The 20212-nt window shown below is 43.7% G+C and overlaps 2 protein-coding genes across 7 annotated transcripts in view; one reads left to right on the plus strand and one right to left on the minus strand.

Moving 5' to 3' along the window:
• Window positions 1-20212, minus strand: part of llgl2 (LLGL scribble cell polarity complex component 2) — a 202139-nt gene that overhangs the window by 159381 nt on the left and 22546 nt on the right. The gene's annotated exons all lie outside the window — the stretch shown is intronic.
• The window catches only part of LOC134336569 (uncharacterized), a 147195-nt gene that overhangs the window by 119104 nt on the left and 7879 nt on the right, over window positions 1-20212 (plus strand). The window lies entirely within an intron of this gene.

A 20212-nucleotide genomic window follows, 5' to 3' on the forward strand; every position in this document is an offset into this window, starting at 1 on the left:
TAGGTTGCCTGAGTAGAATACAGACAGGAAGTATGTGTGAGGCTGATTTTCTGAGCTCAGTGTCAGATGTGGGAGGTCCACATCTGCACCAGGTGTGTCAAGCTACAGCTCCTTAGGGAACGTGTTAGGGAACTGGAGATCCAGCTCGATGACCTTCATCTGGTCAGGGAGAGTAAGGAGGTGGTAGCAGCTATAGGCAGGTAGTCACACCGGGGCCTGGGGAGACAGATAAGTGGGTAACAGTCAGGAGAGGGAAGGGCAGGAGTCAGAGGCTAGAGACAACCCCTGTGGCAGTACCCCTTGACAATAAGTACTCCTGCTTGAGTACTGTTGGGGTGTTTCTGATCGCATCCAAGATATCCTGAAGTGGGAATGAGAACAGCCAGAGGTCGTGGTACATATGGTACCAACGACATAGGCAGGAAAAAGGGGGAGGTTCTGAAAGCAGACTACAGGGAGTTAGGAAGGAAGTTGAGAAGCAGGACCACAAAGGTAGTTATCTTGGGATTACTGCCTGTGCCACGTGACAGTGAGAATAGGAATAGAGTGAGGTGGAGGATAAATGTGTGGCTGAGGGATTGAAGCAGGGGTAGGGATTCAGATTTCTGGATCATTGGGACCTCTTTTGGGGCAGAAGTGACCTGTAAAAAAGGACAGACTGCACTTGAATCCCAGGGGGACCAATATCCTGGCGGGGAGGTTTCCTAAGGCTGCTGGGGAGAGTTTAAACTAGGATTGCTGGGGCGTGGGTACCAAACTGAAGAAATGGAGGAAGAGGTGGTTGGGTCACAAATAGAGAAAGCTTGGAGACAGTGTGTGAGGGAGGATAGGCAGCTGATAGAGAAGGGATGTGCTCAGACCGATAGTTTGAGATATGTCTATTTTAATGCAAGGAGTATTATGAACAATACGGATGAGCTTAAAGCGTGGATCTGTACTTAGATCTATGATGTTGTGGCCATTACAGAGTCTTGAGTGGCTCGGGGCAGGAACGGCTACTTCAAGTGCCAGGCTTTAGATGTTTCAGAAAGGACAGGGAGGCAGGCAAAAGAGGTGGGGGTGTGGCACTGTTGATCAGGGATAGTGTCACAGCTGCAGAAAAGGAGGAAGACATGGAAGGATTGTCTATGGAGTCTCTGTGGGTCAATAATTCTACTGGATGTTTTTTTTTAATATATGGACCACCCAATAGTAACAGGGACATCAAGGAGCAGATAGGGAAGACATATTCTGGAAAGGTATAATAATAACAGGATTGTCGTGGTGGAAGATTTTAATTTCCCAAATATCGATCGGCATGTCCCTAGAGCGAGGGGTTTAGATGGGGTGGAGCTTGTTCGGTGTGTTCAAGAAGGTTTCTTGACACAATATGTAGATAAACCTACAAGAGGAGAGGCTGTACTTGATCTGGTATTGGGAAATGAACCTGGTCAGGTGTCAGATCTCTCAGTGGGAGAGCATTTTGAAGATAGTGATCACAATTCTATCTCCTTTACCATAGCACTGGAGAGAGATATGACAAACAAGTTAGGAAAGCATTTAATTGGAGTAAGGGGAAATATGAGGCTATTAGGCAGGAACTTAGAAGCATAAATTGGAAACAGATGTTCTCAAGGAAATGTACAGAAGAAATGTGGCAAATGTTCAGGGGATATTTGCTTGGAGTTCTGGTAGGGTACAGGAACCGTGGTGGACAAAGGCTATTGTAAATCTAGTCAAGAAGAAGAGAGCTTACAAAAGGTTCAAAAAGCTAGGTAATGATAGACAGCTAGAAGATTATAAGGCTAGCAGGAAGGATCTCAAGAAAAATTAGGAAAGCCTGAAGGGGCCATGAGAAGGCTTTGGCAGACAGGATTAAGGAAAACCCCAAGGCATTCTACAAGTATGTGAAGAGCAAGAGGATAAGCTGTGAGAGAATAGGACCAATCAAGCATGACAGTGGAAAAGCGTGTATGGAACTGGAGGAGATGACATACAGCAGACTGAAAAACTTGAGCATGTAGATATTAAGAAAGAGGATGTGCAGGAGCTTTTGAAAAGCATCAAGTTGGATAAGTCACCAGGCACGGACGAGATGTACCCCAGGCTACTGTGGGAGGCCAGGGAGGAGATTGCTGAGCCTCTGGCGATGATCTTTGTATCATCAATGGGGACAGGAGAGGTTCCGGAGGATTGGAGGGTTGCAGATGTTGTTCCATTATTCAAGAAAGGGAGTAGAGATAGTCCAGGAAATTATAGACCAGTGAGTCTTACTTCAGTGGTTGGTAAGTTGATGGAGAAGATCCTGAGAGGCAGGATTTATGGACATTTGGAGAGGCATAATATGGTTAGGAATAGTCAGCATGGCTTTGTGAAAGGCAGGTCATGCCTTACGAGCCTGATTGAATTTTTTGAAGATGTGACTAAACACATTGATGATGGTAGAGCCATAGATGTAGTGTACATGGATTTCAGCAAGGCATTTGATAAGGTACCCCATGCAAAGCTTATTGAGAAAGTAAGGAGGCATGGGATCCAAGGAGTAATTGCTTTGTGGATCCAGAACTGGCTTGCCCACAGAAGGCAAAGAGCAGTTGTAGACGGGTCATATTCTTCATGGAGGTCGGTGACCAGTGGTGTGCATCAGGGATCTGTCCTGGGACCCTTACTCTTCATGATTTTTATAAGTGACCTGGATGAAGAAGTGGAAGGATAGGTTCATAAATTTGTTGATGACACAAAGGTTGGGGGTGTTGTGGATAGTGTGCAGGGCTGTCAGAGGTTACAGCAGGACATTGATAGGAGGCAAAACTGGGCTGAGAAGTGGCAGATGGAGTTCAACCCAGATACGTGTGAGGTGGTTCATTTTGGTAGGTCAAATATGATGGCAGAATATAGTATTAATGGTAAGACTCTTGGCAGTGTGGAGGGTCAGAGGGATCTTGGGGTCTGAGTCTATAGGACACTCAAGGTTGTTGCACAGGTTGACTCTGTGGTTAAGGAAGCATACGGTGCATTGGCCTTCATCAATTGTGGGATTGAGTTTAACAGCCAAGAAGTAATGTTACAGCTACATAAAGCCCTGGTCAAACCCCACTCGGAGTACTGTGCTCAGTTCTGGTCGCATCACTACAGGAAGGATGTGGAAACCATAGCAAGGGTGCAGAGGAGATTTACAAGGATGTTGTGGATTGGGGAGCATGCCTTATGCTAATAGATAGAGTGAACTCGGCCTTTTTTCCTTGGAGTGATAGAGGATGAGAGGTGACCTGATAGAGGTGTATATGATGATGAGGCATTGATCGTGTGGATAGTCAGAGGCTTTTTCCCAGGGCAGAAATGGCTAGCACGAGAGGGCACAGTTTTAAGGAGCTTGGAAGTAGGTACAGAGGAGATGTAAGGGGTAAGTTTTTTATGCAGAGAGTGGTGAATGCGTGGAATAGGCTGCCAGCGACGGTGGTGGAGGTGGATACAATAGGGTCTTTTAAGAGACTCCTGGACAGGTAAATGGAGCTCAGAAAAATAGAGGGCTATGTGTAACTCTAGGCAATTTCTCAGGTAAGGATATGTTCGGCACAGCTTTGTGGGCTGAAGGGCCTGTATTGTGCTGTAGGTTTTGTATGTTCCTATCTATCCTTGCCTCAGGTTACCTGCTGAAGTGCTCACTAATCTATTGCCCAAGATGTGACCATTGGAGACATATTCCTGGCTGCTCACTGCTGTAGGAAGACTCCAGTTCATCTGAAATTCTTCTGCTGTGACTCAAGTTGCACCAACTGCTGATATTGGTGGGACTCATCATAATAACCAAATAAAGTTGCAGTTTGAAGTTTACAGCAGGAGAGCATGATGTGGTGGTTATAAAATTGTCACATTAGAGTCTGCAAGAAAATGGTAGACAGGTATGGAATTGTCTTGAAGACAATATTGAAATGACTTCAATAGAAAAAAAAGAAAATCAAGCAGGCAATTGAGACAAGCCAAACATATGCAGCCCTTTAAAATCCAGAAATTGCTGGTAATTATCAGCAAGTTAGGGATCATCTGGTGAGAGAGAGAAATGAAGTTTCCAGAGATGCTGCCTGGCCTGCTGCGTTCACCAGCAACTTTGATGTGTGTTGCTTGAATTTCCAGCGTCTGCAGAATTCCTGTTGCTTGCATTTTAAAATTCACTACTGCGAAGCCCCTTTCAGTGATGTCTACACCGAAGTTTAGATCCTCTCTTTGACGGGAGTTCAGTGAAACCATCTCTCACTGCTCCCCATCTGTAATTTCTTTGGCTCTTCAACTTTTCGACCACATTTTGACTCCCCTTTGCCAATCACCTGTCCAGCTCTTGGCTCCATCCGTCTCCGTCCTGTCTTCTCCTATCATTTTGGATCTCCCCCTCCCCTCCCACTTTCAAATCTCTTACTAACTCTTCCTTCAGTTAATCCTGACGAAGGGTCTCGGCCTGAAACGTTGACTGTACCTCTTCCTAGAGATGCTGCCTGGCTTGCTGCGTTCACCAACAACTTTGATGTGTGTTGCTTTAATTTGACATTAACCTGTTTCTTCAGACAATATGAAAGACCACCTAGTAACCACAGTGAAGCACACATTCATTATTAAACAAAACCGGTTACAATGGAAGAGTGCCTTTAACAGAAATTTTATTTTCATATTGACAAATTCTGTAAGGTTGTTAACACTGGAGGTTGTAATGAGGACAAGCTCCCACTACTGATGAAATGCTCCCAATGGCAAATAGCCTTTGACAACCAAGTTCATCTTCTGGCCTTCACATGTGGCTTAGGTACCAACCCCAGCAGAACCATTCCCACTGGCAGAAGGGGCAAAGGCGGGTTACTTGCACCTTAAAACCAGTCGCTTCAGGCAGATGGGGCTCATCAGCTATAGTTGGTAGCTCATTTAAGAGAAAAACTGATCTCAAACCTCCGTTGCCTTTTGGCTATACCCACTCATGGGAAGGCTTCAGGAGTAAACTCGAGGAGAAAAAGAAATCCAGAGCGGGAGTCCCTAAGGCAGTCCTACATTGCGTTCAATGCTGACTGGCAACTCCTGCAACGCTGCTGCTACCGAACTGTATCGGTCTCGGCCATTCCTTTGGGTCCATCAGATGTGTGAAAAGGGGGAGCTTGCTACATGGACAACAGCTTGCTCTCCATATTGTACTGCCCTGGCTTGCATATCTAGACAGCTGGGACGCAACATCCATGGCCAACTCTGACCAACAGAGGCCCTTGACTCAATTGACCAACTGAGGACTTGCTTATTCCCCCGGACAGTGTTCTGCAGCATCTTACAATAAAGGCTGTAGACCTTATAAGAACTAGCAATGAACAGAATTTACTTAATGTAAAACACAACAGTAACCAGCCAGCTCTGCCACTCAGAGACATCACTCGTTGATCTTAAACATTCCCCTATAACCTTCAATTTCTCTCATCTCAGCCTTTACAATCTTCAACATCCTGGCCTCCACTGTTGATTGAGATAGAGAACTCTGATTCACTAACTTCAGAATGTTGGTTTCCTGTAAAATATGCCTTCTAGTTCTACATTTCCCTACTAGAGAACATTCTCAAATCATCCACCATTAAACACTCCCCACCTGCACCACCACAAGCCTGCATTTCTCACTCTTCCAGAACAGGATAAACTCAACATTTTCTTCAAAGTCAATTCCATCACAGAAACCCACCCACCGAAGGCTCTGAACAGCCTCTACTGCATGTACATCTTTCCTTAAACACCAAGATCTCACCAACATTAGTTGTAGCAAGACTTTTCTAACTTTATACTTCACTCCATTTGCAGTTAATGTCTACATTCCTTTTAATTATTGATTTTCTTGCATGCTTACCCAGTATTTTCATACATGAAATGCAATTTTCTATATGTTGTTATAGGTTCTCAATGTAAACAATGTACTGCATTTCTATTATTCTCACTAAAGCAGGTAACCCAAAGAATGATGAAAAGCTAAAGCATTGGAGATAGACTTGCGATGGACAGGGGCGCAGTGCACGTCGCAAATGCAAACTCAGTGGGTAATAGATTGCTAACATTTGCCTGGATTGGGGAGCATGCCTTACGAAAACAGGTTGAGTGAATTTGGTCTTCTCTCCTTGGAGCGATGGAGGATGAGAGGTGACCTGATAGAGGTGTAAAAGATGATGAGAGGCATTGATTGTGTGGATAGTCAGAGGCTTTTTCCCAGGGCTGAAATGGCTGCCACAAGACGGCACAGGTTTAAGGTGCTCGGGAGTAGGTACAGAGATGTTGGGGGTAAGTTTTTTTTAAACAAACACGGAGAGGTGAGTGCGTGGAATAGGCTGCCGGCAACAGCGGTGGAGGAGAATACAATAGGGTCTTTTAAGAGACTTTTGGATAGGTACATGGAGCTTAGAAAAATAGAGGGCTATGGGTAACCCTAGTAATTGGTAAGGTAGGGACATGTTCGGCACAACTTTGTGGACCGAAGGGCCTGTATTGTGCTGTAGGTTTTCCATGTTTCTATTTGTACTCCACTCCTCCCAGATATAAAGGGGTAAAATTACAAATTCCTGAAGTACAATAAGCAGTTCTGGATACCAGGCTTTTGAAAAGCCAGACCGTGGAAAATTTATAAGATTAGCATTAAAGCTTAAATATCAAGATTACATGAACTTTGGTCAACTCTCAATAATAGACTGTTAAGGGGCAATTTGGCAGTGTGGTTTAAACACAGAGGTTGTGAAAAATTGCATCTGTTCCACAAACAGCCATTGATGCCCAATATTCAGTTTCAATCTGGTCATAGTTCCTTTAGTTAACAAAAGCCTTCCTGCACAGAGAACGTGTGCACGAATAACCTAAATTGTATTGAATGATGGAACAGGCTTGAGGGGCCTCCATTCTATCCGTGTAGATTAGTGGTTGGCGGGAGAAATTCTGTGACCACTGGGCAAAATAACTAAAGATAACAAATTTTATGTATCAAGGAGCTGCAGTGTAAACCTGATATATGCTAAATACACGGCCTGATAAAGCGCGATCAAAAATTGTAACACTGGACAAAAAGCAGAATGGAAAACTTTTAAAGAGAGCTGTGGATAAAGAGCAGAATTGCAAGACTAATTGAAATTAAGAAAATGCTGGAAAAAAACTTAGGTCAGGTGGCATCAATGGAAAAACCAGATAATGTTTCAGGAATAGGGGTTTTCATCAGAAATCAGAAAAACAAGTTAATCTAGGTGGCAGAGAAGGTAGAGGAGGCAAGAGTGAAACTAAGGGAATTTGTCCATTAGAGAAATAATGTAGTTAGGGGCAGTAATGATCCTTTGACTGTGGAATATGCTGTTATGTACAGTAAAGTCTGACATACCCAGCAGTACAGACCATACAAATGAAAGCAATAAGAAATAAGGTGTGGCAGGCAAAAGGTGGATGGTCCTGATAAAAACAAAGTTATTTACAGTTGGAGAATTTAATAGAGTACTGCAGGCTGCAACATGCCCAGAAGTGCAAGATTAATTTACAGTTCTCCCAAGGAGCCAGAACAGAAAAGGGCCAAATCATCTCTTTCAGTGCTTTATCATCTTGTGACAATGACGTTGATGAAAACTAGACTCACACCAATAGCGGAGTTAGGTTCGGTGCCTATCCTGCCATATTAATATCTGCATATCAGTATACCAACACTGTGCTGTGCACAGATTTGGGAACTGCAAAATCTTTTTTTAAAAATAAAAAAGTTTGAACGATGACCTTTGCCTGTGAAGGTCACAAGTTAAGCTCCCACCAGATCATTTATTAAAAACTGCACTCACACAGGCTGATCAGGCTCCAAAATCACCATAACTCTCATCTTGGAGAGGAAAAGATGGCGGCGCGACGCAGCGCGCAGCAGCCACTCCGGTGAATGATATCTGTTATCTGTCAAGTAGGGTGCCGTGCACAATCCTGATTTGATGGAGGCAGACGTGAGAGCACAGATGAACATCCAGTGAAACTTCTGAAATGCCTCTTTCACTGCCACTGCTACTGTGTGGTCCAGAATCTCCGGAGGGGAAGGCCCCGAGTCCTCGGCTTTGCTTGTTGCTCGGTGGCCGGGGCAGGGTCGAAGCGCTCGACAGAGATGGTGCTCGGTGTCGGAGGTTCGAAGTTTTCAGACGGACTCAGAGTCGGCTGCTTCCAGGGTGCTGCATCGGCAAGTTTGCGGCGCTGGAGGTTCATGGCAGGGAGAGTTTCTCCCTTCTACCGTCTGTGTGAGATAATGGGGCTATCGGGACTTGAGACTTTTTTTTTTACCGTGCCCATGGTCTGCTCTTTATCAAATTACGGTATTGCTTTGCACTGTTGTAACTATATGCTATAATTATGTGGTTTTTGTCAGTTTTAGTCTTGGTCTATCCTGTGTTTCTGTGATATCACACTGGAGGAACATTGAGTCATCTCTTAATGCATGCATTTCTAAATGACAATAAATGAGGACTGACTGTCCTCATAGTCTAATTAAATCTTGGACAATTTACCCCCAAATGTGAGTTATTATTACCCTATGGAACCAAATAATGAACTACACCTTGGCTAAGTGGGAGGATTATTCTGCCTCTTTAGTCACTTGCCCTAAGCTATTAGGCTATGGAGTACATCTCTGTGATGGGACAGGTAAATGACCTGATCTGGTATAGGTTCCTGGAAGTGTTGGAGTAGATGGAGATTCTTGAGCAGGTGTGTCCACCTCATGTCAGTGTCCTCATCACAAGGATCAGACCACTATTTCTTTAACCACCTTTTGTGGACTTTGAAGACGTAAGAGCATACACTTGTTTCACCTGATTTTACCTCATGATCTGATCAGAAACGATCGTGGTGCATACTGCTGGATTATTGTTCCTTTGGTGAATTGGTCTGAAACACAAACAGCCTCACCACTTCCGAGCGGGAACAAAGATTTTGCTCCATGTCTGAGATCATGCATGCCCTTCGTTTTCTCATGCTGTGCTATCTCAAAATTTCTCACTTTGTCCAAGTGAGGTTGGAGAAGGGAAAGACAGACAGTCTGGCTTGTTCTCAGTCTCCGGCCCATTGACAGCTCTGATGGACTGTAGCCATTCACAAGAGGTGTGGGGTGATAAGTTAGCAGTGCTTTGTACAGGTCTTTTACCATCAAGTGCTCTTCCACCTCTCCATTTGCCAGTGGGTATTGTAGACTGCCCTGTCTGGTGTTCTAACTCAGTCCCTAGCAAAGGCTTCGAACTCTGAGCAGCTGAATTGTGGACCGTTGTCCGACATAAATGTCTCTTGTATTCCATAGTGATGGAACACAGCTTTTAAGTGCTGTATAACTGCTGCTGAGGATGTAAAGGACAGCTTGGACACCTCAACATTCCATGAGTAGTAATCCAGTGAGAAGATATTTGCCTCATTTCAGTTTGAAAATGTCCATACCTGCAATTTGCCATGGAAAGTCTGGGAATTCTGTGGGACAAAGGGGTTCTGCATTACTTTTGTGCAATTTTCTGCATGTTTTACATAGTCTCCCAGCTGCGTGCTCAGACCAGGCCACCACATGGATTGCCTTGCTCTTGGCAACATTTCTCAATGTCTTGATGGATTTGATGGATTTTGGCGTGAGCAGGAATGATGAGTCTGGAGTCCTTTAGCAGCAAAGCATCAAGAATGTGAATGTGTCTCTTTCAAGTCAATAAGGTCTGAGTTTGTGAGCTCCCTTTGGAGCAGTTGGTCATCCATGTAGCATGACCTTGCTGCAGATCTAGTCCTTTTTCAATTCAGCACAAATTTCATCCAGTTTACTCTGATGCAGGAAAGCTTTCACATACCTGAGCTAAGTAGATTTTGACTTCTTCCATGAGGGAAGAGTCAGCTTCTGTCCACTCACTTTTGCATGGCATCCTCGGCAGAGTGTCTGGTGTTGTGAAGGAGTTGCCGGGGACATGTTCAATGTCATGACAGTATTGCATAAGCCTCATTCTGAACCTTTTATAGATGTGGAGGCAAGTTATCCAAGTGTTTCGAGCTGAGGAGGCTGCCAAGTGGCTTGTGGTCTGTTTCAAGTAGGAATTTAGTGCCTAACAAATAGCAGCTGAAGCATTCACAAGCTCAGACGAGAATCAGCATCTGCTTTTCGATTTGAGCATAAAGCTGTTCAGCTGGAGCCAGTGCTCTTGCTGCATATGCCACCAGTTTCCATACACCACTGCAGTTTTGGATGAGTACTCTCCTAGGCCACAGGAAGAGCTGTCTGCTGAGACTCTGGTTGGTTTGTTCAGATCAAAGACCAATGTTGGCGGAGAGATAAGCTCCGTTTTAAGTGATGAGGATGACTTCTCCTGTGGTGCGTCCCAGGTCCAAGCATTTCTGAGAGAGGAGGTCACAGAGGCTTTGTTTTCTCTGCCAAATCTGGAATGAACTTTCCTAACTGGTTTACCATGTCAAGGAAACTGCAGATCTCTGATATATTCGCAGGTTGGTCCATGTTCTGAACTCCTGCCAGTTTGTCTGAATCTGGTTGTGCTCTCTCACAGGACAGTTGGCAGCCTAAGAACTTCACCTCCAAATTTGTAAATTCACATTTCTTTTTGTTCAGGTGGTTCCAGCCTGTTTCAGTTTCTCCAAGGCAGATTCCACTCTTTTGTCATGTTCCTCACTTGAGTCTCCGAAGATGAGTATATTGTCCATATGGCAGACTACTCTTTCCAGTTTCTCCAAAATGTGGTTTAACCACATCTGAAAGAGTTCAGGGGCTTACAAAATGCCAAAAGGCACAGCATCCATATGGTGTGATAAATGTTGTGAGCTTCTGTGACTCAGGAGTTAAACGAATCTGCCAAAGCCCCGAGTTTGCATCTAGTTTGGTGAAGAACTTTGTTCCATCCAGCATACCCAATGTGTGATCAGAGGGTAGAATAAACTTCTTCTGCCTCACTGCACTATTCAGTTTTGTTAGATCAACACAGATCCTCACTATGCCATCTGACTTGGGAACATGGAACAATGCCCGTTGGTCCATTCACTCCAGTGATGTCAAGAGCCTCCATTTTCTTCAGTTCAACTTTGATTTTGTTCATCAATGGAACTGGTATATGCCTCACTGTGGAGGGAGAGGAGGGTGTCACTCTTGGCCTCAGTTGTACAAGGTTCTCTTGTTTCATGTTGTCCCAGTAGTGATAAGAGATTCTGAACATAGACATCCCTCTTATCTGCTTCTCATTTTTACGGATTCAAGTAATAAACATTCCTTTCACACTGAGCTTATGTTTCCCTGGCCCCATGAGCACTTTCTTTGTTAGGGTTAGCATAATGCCAGTCTTCCTCGCCAGCTTTGTGAACAGACATATAACATCTGCCCCAGTGTCAATTTTGAACATCACTGCCTCATTTTGCAACTGAACCATATACACCAGCCTTGTCTATTTGAATCTAGAGCTCTAAGGAAAGCTCCCTTTGACTGAACCATGGTCTTCTTTGACCTCCTGAAGAAGTTTTTGAGTGACACCAGCTTTTATAACAGCCAACTCTACCGCACTGGTGGCATTTCACTTCTTTTGCCGGACAGAGCTGTTTGACCTGGAATGGAGACTTGCCACATCTCCTGCGGTTGGACATTTTACCCGCTCTCTGTTTCACTTATCTGTTTTGTCTGAGCCGAGGTCTGCTCTCCCCCTTTCAGTAATCCTTCTGACTGCACATCGTTTCCTCTTACTATCACATTTTGCTTCTGTGAAATATTCTTTGAATTTGTCCTGCACTGTTTTTTTCCCACTCCCTTTTCTGAGCATCTGTCAGTCCTAATCAATTCACAATGTCATCTGCTTTGTCACCCATGCAGTATATCTGTGTGCTTACTTGATGCTGTTCTGAGGCCAGAGTTTGATTGCTTGCAACCCCAAATCTCTCAAAGGCCTGGTTGAGAGAAATCAAATATCTTGGGTGGGGAGGGCTGCTTATTAAGGATTTGTTCCATTTTCCTGGTTTGTTCATTTAGTATTTATTTCTTTGGACTACAAAAGTCTTTTCACTCCCTGAGAATTTGACTGACTTTTCTGCTGTGTCTGTGTCTCTGTGCACTTCCCCAGGCTAGTAGCCGCAGATTATTACAACGCATCCTCTCTTGGGCGCAGCATGAGGGCATTGCCTAGCGACCATGGCCCTAGCTCAGCTCAGCCTCATGGTGCATACAATTAGCAAACTAGCATAGGCAGTTTAGGTTGAGAAGTCTCTGGATATCTTTTATATAAGTACATAAAAACAAGAACAGCCTTATTGTAAATTTTCTTGTTGGAGATTTCACTTGTACTGTTCATCAACTACTTCTCACACCATGTTGTGTTTGTTATTGAGGGAAAGTGCACAGCACACCAGGATGCCAGCATGCAGGCTGCTCAACTAACTTTAATGACAACCCAGCTTGTACAGTAGGTGAACTCTCCCACGTGAGACTGGCTAACTGCACGGCAGAGGAATACAGGTGTCCCCCGCTTTTCGAACATTCGCTTTACGAAACCTCACTGTTACGAAAGACCTACATTAGTACCCTGTTTTCGCTTTCAGAAGGTGTTTACACTGTTATGACAAAAAAGCAGCGCACGCCCCGAGCAGCCACTCTCCCCCAGATTCGGAATGGCATTGCTTTAACACGTGCCTGTGAGCAGCCATTTGCAAGATGAGTGCTGAGGTATTGGAAAAGCCTGAGAGAGTAAGGGTGTTACACTTAGCGTAAAACTAGACATAATTAAGCATTTCGATCGTGGTGAACAAAGTAAGGACAACGTGAGTTTGGCTTGTGGAAGCTGATGAAGATGATGTTGAAGAGGTTTTGGCATCCCATGACCAAGAACTGATAGATGAAGAGCTGATGAAATTGGAAGAGGAAAGGATAACAATCGAAACCGAATGCAGTAGCGAAATGAACGTGAAGCAACTGCGTGAGATTTTCGCTGCAATGGTAAAGTACGACTTTAATTTTGAAAGGGTACGTAGGTTTAGGGGATATTTGCAAGATGGTTTGAGTCCTTACAAAGAACTGTATGATAGAAAAATGCGCAAGGCTCAGCAGTCAAGCAAGCCTTCCACATCAGCCACAGCAGACGACGAACCTCGACCTTCGATATCGAGGTGGGCAGTCAGAGGAGAAGAGCTGCCTGCTCTAATGAAAAGGGACGACGAGATGACATCCCAGTGTCCCACCACCCCAACCCCCGGGCCACGGACAGATACGGATTCACGGAGAATGCAGCGGTAGCCGGGAGGCACACAGCACATCTTTAAGAAAAAAGCCGAAATAAACATGCTAATTAGGTGCCGCCCCACACGTAAACGTCAGCCCAGATCAGAGGCGATGCAATCGACAATTGTCTCCACTACATGATAATCCCCAAAAGGAAGGAAATACAGAAAATGCTGAAGAGCATGAACATTTAGGTATGAATTTTGGGGGAACCGAAATTGGGACACTAATTGGAGTTGAACTATTATATTGTGAAAAGCTTCATTTTGCTTGCCATTCAGACTTTCATGCCATACATAATTACAAGTAAAAGAAAATGCAAAATAGAATGTTGCAGTTACAATGTGCAGTGCAGATAGTCAGATACAGTGCCAGTACAGATGAGGGCAATCAGGATATCAAGAGTTCAGGAATTTATCATTTAGCATACAAGACGTACATTCAAGAGTCAGATAAGTGGGATGATGCTATCCAAAGTCTGGTGATATGTGATCAAAGTTTTGCCTCTGCTCCACAGGAGAGGGGAGAAGAGAATGGCCAGGGTGAGAGGAGTCCTTGATCATATTTGCTGCTTTCCGTGTCAGCAGGAAGTGTAGATGGAATCAGTGCAGGGAAGGCCAGCTTTGGTGATGGACTGATAGATGGAAGCAAAAGGCTGTTGATGTTGGAATGTGACAGGGAAGGATGGTGGAGCATAGAATCAAGGGAAGTGGGCTGGGCAGACGGAGTGGGTAATAAGGAAAGAAATAAAGCAGGGAGGTTGGCTGGCGTGGATATACGAGGAACTAAGTAGAACAGGAGAGTGGTTTGTGAAGGGTAGGTCATAATGAATTGTCCTTATAAAACAACAGGGAAATAAAGGCATATTTTTCAGACAAGTTAGCCTGATATCAAGAATTAGAAAAATACTGGACTCTAAAGAAATGGTAGCAGAGTACTCTGGAAAGAGTCACAGATTTGTGAAAGGAAATTATTTGTGACAAATTAGGTTGTTTTTCAGAGCAATAAATATTGGAATAGACCAGGACAAGTCAACATTTGTGTAATATTAAAGTTCCAGACAGCCTTCAATAAGGTTATAGATGAAGGCTACAGAGCAAAATTGTTCAGAGAGAAAACAGTAGGAATAAGGTCATTTAAACTAAGAGGCCAAAATTGGTAGATGCTGCAGCAATGTCTCAAGGCCCCCCAGTGTTTACAAGTTGCATTCATAGACATAGGTCAAGTGTTACAAATCCAGATTTTGCCAAGGATACCAAGATGCGTGCCGGTGGTTACAAGGGAGATGCAGAGGCAATACAGGGGAAGCTAGATCAGCACAGCAGATGGAAATCATTACACATTGAGAGAACGCAAGATACAAGAGTTCATCCACTTTGGTTGAATAAATAGAAAAACAATATTTTTTTTAAATGATTAAGATTGCAAGTTGGTGATGTTCAAAAGGATCCCGAAGGTGCATAACCTACTCCTGCAACAAAGTTCTATGTCCTTATAGGTGAATCACTGCTAGTTAACACGTAGCAAATGTTAGGAAGGCTAATAAATCACTACCTTCGTATTACAAAAGTTGAGCTGCAGAGAAGTCTCAATGGAACTATATATAGGGTCCTGGTGAGCCTGGTCTGAAAAAGTACATACAAATTGGATTCCCGCAATACATTTGTAAGCCAGGCAGTGCAACAAAGTGAATGGAAGTCCAGCAGAAGGCTCACCAATTTGCCGACTGGGGGTGGGAAATGGGGCAATGGGTAGAAACTGACCCAAATGCAGTCTTGATGACTGAACCATAGGAAACAGATATTCAAGAACCAAAGGAAATCTCAATGGAAATACAAAATCCTTACAGCTTGACAGGGTGGATATATGGATGGCAACTCTCCTGTCCAAGGTGTCTAGACCTAGTATCATAAAATCAAAATAAGGGATCCATTATTCAGGACTGAGATAAGATTGTAGAAGATATTTTAGATTATGAGAACACTCAGTCCTTTTTATTGTAATTTAGAAATGCATACATGCATTAAGAAATGATACAATGTTTCTCCGGCATGATATCACAGTAAACAAGACAGACCAAAGACTAGCACTGACAGAACCACATAATTATAACATATAGTTACAGCAGTGCAAAGCAATACCATAATTTGATAAAGAACAGACCATGGGCACGGTAAAAAAAAAGTCTCAAAGTCCCGAGTCGATCGACTCCCGAGTCCCCGAAGCAGCGGCAAAAGGGAGAAACTCCCTGCCATAAACCTCCAGGCACCGTCAACTTGCCGATACCTTGGAAGCAACCGACCACAGCCGACCCCAAGTCCATCCGTTCGAAAACTCTGAGCTTCCGAGCAGCCTCTCCGATACAGCCTCCCGAGCGCCATCCTCTGCCGAGCACCTTTGACCTTTCCCCAGCCGCTGAAACACGCAAAGCCAAGGATTTCGAGGCCTTCAGCTCCAGAGATTCCGGTTTCCACACAGTAGCAGCGGTAGCAAAGCAGGCATTTCAGAAGTTTTCCAGATGTTCTGCTGTGCACTCACGTCTGTCTCCATCAAATCAGGATTGTGCACGGTCCCCTACTTGACAGATAACAGATATTCATCACCGGAGAGGCCACGCTGTCGTCTCGCCGCCATCTTCTCCCCTCTTGAGAAAGGTAAACAGCAGATTCTGTAATTTTCAAAGGTCTGGGAAGTTCAGTTGCTGAGTACATCCTGGGAGAAGATTGATAGTCTTGTTGACATTTAGGGAATTAGTGTGATGGGGACTGGACTAGGGGTGGAGAGGAAGAGGGTAGAGTGTTTTATAGGAAAGTGATATCTTAATGAATGCAGAGCAGGCATAAGGAGTGATGGGTAGCTCCTGCTTGTTACATGCAATGAACCTCTAGAGCAGGGATTCTCAACCTTTTTACGCAATGGACCAATACCATTCAGCAAGTAGTCTGTGGACTCCAGGTTGGGAGCCCCTACCCAAGAGGATCCATTAAAGTCTTCACACAGGAAATTAACTAAAACTAATCTTCAATTATATTCGAGAAAATTGACCTTGATACACAATAGAAAACAGGGATTATGAAGAGGAAACAAGCAACTTCTGTTGCACAAGAATTTGCGCACAAACTAATAGCCAAACTGTTAACAAAACTGAGGCACAAAGAACTGCATACACTAGAAATTTAAAAACATCAATGCTAAAATACCAAGGTCAGGCAGCAAAGAGTTAACACTTCAGATTGAAAATATTTCATTTTTAAAAAGTTACCTTTTCCCAGAAATAGATACAATCTGGCATTTGTTTTAATTTGGAGATACAGCATTGTAGATGGAGCCACACATTAACAATAAGTCACTGACAAATTAAGTGAGCAACCAATACATGGCAGTATAGTTATGTGCAATGGCATCCATTTTGGAATGGAACAAAACAAAACTTCAAGTATAATTTTAATGGGAAGATGGGATGACTATAGACAAGTAAAATGTTCAGTATGGAAACAGAGGGCCAAAGAGCCCATTTCTGTCCTGCACGACTCCAAACTGAATGCTTAAAATATTGTCAGTACCCAAATTCATTTCAGAAACTATAAACGTAGGGCAGTAATGGTTAGTACAGCCCAATGCACGACTCCAAGCTCCAGAGATGCAGCTTCAGTCCTGGCCTTGGGTTCTATCAGCATGAGCTTTCACATTCCCTTTCTGATTATATGGGTTAATCCATGGGCATTCTAGTCGTTAGGACTACTGCCCCAAATGCCAAAGATAGGCTAATTCATCACTGGAAGCTTCAGATAACATGGAGGTGAGTGGTAGAGGAAGATGAGAAATGAAGCTGATGGGATGCAGAAAGGAAAATGCAGTTGGGTGGCTGATGATCAGTATAGAAGCAGTGAGACATTTGTTTACTGCATGACATTGGAGGACTACAATGAGCACACTTTACTAAAACTCATTTGCCCGAGTATATTCTTGAGTATTCCCAGGAATAAAGAATTCAATAACAGAGAGACATTATGTAAACCAGTGTAGAATGGCCTGGAATGCCAAAGTATTTTACTGATTTCCTAACACTGTGAAAGGAATGGTGGTATAGATATACATTCTCTGCGATGATATAATGGAAAAATTAAGGGGGTGAAACCCATGAAGAGCCTTGGTATTCAGATGTTAAGAACTGAATCTTCACACAAGGTCTGTCATGTTGAATTGTTCCAGAAGGAGACAGATCAGAATGAGAACTGAGTGAATTATTTCAAATCCAAAATTCACGCATGCTCATTTTGCAAAAATGTAAGGGATCCACAATGACAACAGGAAGCTAGCCAATATACGGATGAGCCTATCGAACAGCAGGAGCAGGCTGGTTCTTCAATGAAGTAGTGAGACCTTATATTGCTACTTCATCATTAATACGGTTTAAAGTTTCATCCAGATGAAGGACAGGTGCTGCAAATATCAAACAATCTGCTGCTGGGGGAATTCTATAGGTTAAGCAGCATTTGATATTTCCAGTAAAAACCCAACATCAGAACAAGAGTGTGGGGAGTGGGGGAAGAGATTGTTAGTGTAAATAAGATTTCTCTTCTCTCACAGCCCAGAAACTATAGCGGATAGTGTGTGCAAGTGTTTCCTCCCCCCACTAAACTCCAGAGTAAACTCAATGACTGAAGATCATTCAGAACAATAAACTCGCCAGCTTTACTTTCCACTGTGTGACTACCTCATATCATTAACTTCCCCTATTCTAACAAGGGCAAAAACTTGCTGTTGAAATCCTTCTAAGCAAGGTTAAATATTCTCTCAGAAGTGGTTCAAACAAATATAAATGACAAACTATTCCAGGGTAATACAATGAGCAGTCAGCTGAGGTTACAATTAAATGAAGGACAATTATCAAATGCTTACTCAAGCTAAATTATGAATCAGTTTACACACAAATTTACATCTGCATCATGGTCATACCAGGTGGAAAATCTGTGACTAATTTTCTCAGTGACAGGCAAAATCAGAGAGGCATTTCCTGCACAGAAAATGGTAAAAATGCCAATGTTTATCATCAGCTATACAGCGCACAGAAATAACTTGTTTTTAGCCTAGCTCGGCAATTCAAGTAGTTACATAACAGGATTTTTTCCCCCCACAAAGACTATGTTACAGGACCAAAGGCAAATACAGACACATTCAATACAAAATGTAAATATACTACAGCAGATCTGGTCCACAGCAAGGGTGTGGACCAAGTACGTCCAGAGGGGCAGATAGTCGGGCAGTGTATCCATCTTTTGCAAACCCTTCAGTAGTTGCATAGACACCTGAAGAGTAGACTATCTGTTGGATAGAAGTGACCAACAACCCTGATAGAGGCAGATGCCAAGTTTTTAAGCTCACCAGTGGCAGGTGGTGCTTTAGCACTGCTGGCCCACCACCTCAAGGGAGTCTTGATCATAAGCGGGCCGAAATCCCTGAAGACAGGTGGCAGATCAACTGATGATCCCACTGGTGATAGCACAGGACAGTTAACATCTTAGTCCACATGTATTTTCAATTCAATACCACAGTAGATCTGGCAAACACTACCCAGAGCAGCATTAAAGTGAGTCCTACAAAATAAAAAAAAAATTCTCAACTGACCCCATCACATTAAGATAGAGTATAAATGGACATCTCCCGCAAGTTACGGGTCAGAAGCTAATTGCAGCTTCTTTACTGTCAAATGAAAGCAGGTAACAAAGAAACAATCCTTTCTGAGACTATCCAAACTTAATACATATAATGGCACCACACATAAAAGTTGCTGGTGAATGCAGCAGGCCAGGCAGCATCTCTAGGAAGAGGTACTACAGCAGATCTGTAGTACCAGGCAGGTCTAGAAATGCTGCCTGGCCTGCTGCGTTCACCAGCAACTTTTATGTTTGTTGTTTGAAATTCCAGCATCTGCAGATTTCCTTGTGTTTACATGTAATGGCACACTTGCTCATTCGTGACAAATCATTGCGTTCAGCAGCAAAAAAAAAACAGCCACTGACCTGCAATTTCGAATCCGCTCAGCTCAAATTGAGGAAAAGTTTGTATAGGTCAACATTCACTAATCTGACTACCTGTAATCCAGTTCCTTTGATAATCCACACCGACTTCAAATTTTCCACGCAACTGCAATTTCAAATTTTCCAAGCCACCGTACCAATCTACTGCACATTGCTTTGGCTGTGCTAGATCTGTTCATGTGTTGGCGCGCTCTTGTAAGCACAGACAGGCGATTCCTGCTTGTTTTCCTGCATTTATTAATATCATTTGCGCGAGGCACAGCCACCCAGCACCCACCCGTCTCACCCTCCAGTGGCGGGGGAGCTGGCGCGCACTGGGTCAGTCCGCCTTCTCGCCCGCCTGCCGACAGTCGCACACTGCCCTCCAGCGTCGTCCGTTCTCTTCTGCCTACAACCTCAGATCAGACGTGGTGACCCGCTGAATTTAAGCACACTACTAAGTGGAGGAAAAGAAACCAATGAGGATTCCCTCAGTAACTGCGAGTGCATTGTAGTCTTTGGGGTAACTGCAAGTCTGTGTCTTTGCTATCGCTTAGCTCATGCTTGAGTGCTGGCAGTGGGTGGGCTTTATTTTTTGCCGGTGGGGAGGGGGGAATTGTTGCTCGCTGCCACTTACACACGGGAGGGAGGGGAGCGGGGGGAATTAGGGGTTCTAACGTTTAACTGTCGTTCATTCTTTGGGGCACTCCTCTGTTTTCGTAGATGGTTGCGAAGAAAAAGCATTTCAGGATGTATATTGTATACATTTCTGACATTAAATGAACCTTTGAATCCTTTGATATTTTAAAGGTACGATGAGGTGGTTAGCTGTTGTTTAATGTGATCCTTCTGTAATTAGGCATTTTCATTAATCCAGGACTCCTCAGGTCCCAATGGTGCCGGATTATAAAAGGTCAACCCGTACTAAGTCAGCACCATGGTTTGTTCTAAATTACTACTTCATAAGGAAAAAAAA

The sequence above is a fragment of the Mobula hypostoma genome, chromosome 22, assembly GCF_963921235.1.
Source record: "Mobula hypostoma chromosome 22, sMobHyp1.1, whole genome shotgun sequence".
In the NCBI taxonomy this organism is placed as follows: Eukaryota; Metazoa; Chordata; class Chondrichthyes; order Myliobatiformes; family Myliobatidae; genus Mobula; species Mobula hypostoma.